At 41.2% G+C, this 2500-nt stretch overlaps 1 protein-coding gene across 1 annotated transcript in view; it reads right to left on the bottom strand.

Moving 5' to 3' along the window:
- The window catches only part of slc1a7b (solute carrier family 1 member 7b), a 20478-nt gene extending 19523 nt beyond the window's left edge, over positions 1-955 (bottom strand). Inside the window, exon 1 of the mRNA XM_046869672.1 lies at positions 1-955. This exon is cut by the window's left edge and continues 363 nt beyond it. The gene's annotated coding sequence lies outside the window, so the exon portion shown is untranslated.
- Positions 956-2500: the final 1545 nt, after the last annotated feature.

Here is a 2500-nt window from a genome sequence, read left to right as displayed (position 1 = left end):
AAGAGACCGTCCCTCTTCCCACTGTCTCCTTCTTAACACCCTCTCACAGATGCCTGGCAGATTCCCTGCTCCGTCCAATAGGAGCGCAGGAACAGCTGGTAGAGTGCCTCAGAGGACCAGACCAATCCAATTACAGCCCTACTATAGTAAATTCTCACCTAAATTATTCAGAAAGGTTCACTGGAGCAGGGGATTGTGGGTAATATATATGCAAAGCAGAAATGTAGAAGAACACTGGATACTAATGGAAGATGTGGACGCTTCTCCCACTGACTCACGTTTTTACATTTTACAACTTCAAAAAATTTCAATAACAGTTTCCTAAAGCAATCACATGGTGATGTTATCAAAATCACCCTCCACCTTACAGTGTGACCGTTTTCATGATGTCTGCATGGGTTCTCGCTGCTGTATGTAGGCCATGTGCTGGAGGACTCCAGTGACATGGACGTTAATAACATTAATGAATAAAGCGTGTGCAACAACTCATCTAATCTCTGATAATCTGCTCCTCATGAGACCAGATTGAGAAGAAACACTGGTGAAAATGCAGGATTATGGGGTGCAGAGACTGGGTGGGTAGGGGGCAGGGGGTAGGAAGGGCAGGGGGGCAGGGTGGTAGAATATGATGTCTGCTTTAACAATAAATAGAGGGAGGAATCTTCTGGGTCAGGATTTATGAGCTCTGATGCTGGTCTTATCACTGAGATATCTGTAGCACGTATTAACTCTAAACTGATGTCCACTTGCAGATCCAAGAGAGGAGCATGGACAATCTTACAAGAGACTCTCGACCTTGGTGGCTAGAATGATCTGAGTGGTCTTCTTGGAGATGTACACACTGTTAGCATGATAACTAGCTGCCTTGTCAGGGAACATGTGGTATTATTTGAGATGTCCAGCACAATAAATACAAAACGTTCTGAATAAGTGTAATAAACAAAACCACAATGTGGATGTAATTTGTGAGACTGCAGGTGTGTGTGTGTGTGTGTGTGTGTGTGTGTGTGTGTGTGTGTGTGTGTGATGGTGGTAGAATTTTATGTTTAAAAAAGTCTGGATGTTTTGGGTCAGGAGGAGATTAGTGTGTGTGTGTGTGATGTTTTTGCTCTGCTCATGAAGGATTCCTTCTGCTGGTGCCGATGTTCCTGCTCAACAGTTTCACAGTTTTTCGTGATGTAGTCACGAACTTTAATCTGTCGATTCGTGTTCATGGACACAAATTTCCCTCTTTTTTCGTGTCACTCAGCATGAACAGCTCCATCTGGCTCTGTCTCCATAGCAACAGAAACAGATGATCTTGGGTAATGCTGACAGAAATTCCAAAGGTAATCTTTTTTCCCATTTATATCAGAGAATATAGGGTTAGTGTTAGGGTGGGGGTTGGGATTAGGGTTATACTGTAATAAATGTGTGTCTCTAATTACGCAGTCTCCATAATTAACCAGGAGAAAATATTTACTGTATTTTGACCAGTGACGATGATTTATAGCGTGTAGTAAATAATAGCGAGTGGTTTACTGAATATAAAGCAATAAAACAAGGATAAAATCTCCTGCGTTAATGTTGATTTATGGTGCTTTAAGATTAAATAACAAACGAGAAAAAAAAACAATACAGCGTCTGTGGTATCCAGTGGCAGAAAGAAAACTTTGGCGGACGCAACAAAAATACTTCCTGTTGCAATACATCAGATAAAAAGTCGTCACAGTGACATGAAAAAAGAGGGAAATTTGTGTCTATAAACACGAATCAGTAGATTTGTAGACAATATTATGAAATGCCGTGAGACTGGGATGTCCTGCTGCCATTACAATCACCAACACCTCCAGGAATTCCCCAATACGACTCCTGTTACTGACAATACTTCCAGTTTCACTGTCACTACATTTAGTAATGCTGCTGTTATTTATATATTACCTGCAGTATTATTACTATTATTATAGCTGTTATTGTTGCCACTGTTGCTGCCAATACTGCTATTATTACTGCCACTCACATACTGTGAGCTCCGACTAGTGACACTCTCTGACCGTCCAATCAAAGGACGTAAAATTTAATTGTTCATTTCAACTATAAATGGATTGAACTTTTGTAATCATTACAAAAACTGCTGTGGCAGAAGAAGAACATGCTGCTGCAGAAAGCTCCAGCATCCTGTTGGAAAAGCTCGACCTATTAAACAACATTCCACTGGAAGCACAAATCCGACAGGTTCCATTTTCCTCTTAATACCCACAAACCTATTTTTAGCCGGGATTATCAGCAGCCCTGCAGTGTTTCTCTGCACAACACTCTCGCATCTCCACTCCGTCCTCCTGTTCAGAGATGATTTACATGCGCCGGTCTTCATTTTCTCGTCCTCAAACTCACGCTTTAGGAGGAAAAGATAGAAATAAACTCTTCCATCCAGGAACTATATATATATATATATATATACATCCAGAAATATTTTTTGGCGAATCCTGATGTAACGAGGGCGGGGCTACGTCACACATGA

This window comes from Silurus meridionalis, chromosome 16, assembly GCF_014805685.1.
Source record: "Silurus meridionalis isolate SWU-2019-XX chromosome 16, ASM1480568v1, whole genome shotgun sequence".
Lineage (NCBI taxonomy): Eukaryota > Metazoa > Chordata > Actinopteri > Siluriformes > Siluridae > Silurus > Silurus meridionalis.
Note: the sequence above shows the minus strand (reverse complement) of the source record. Positions and strands in the feature narration are given on the sequence as shown.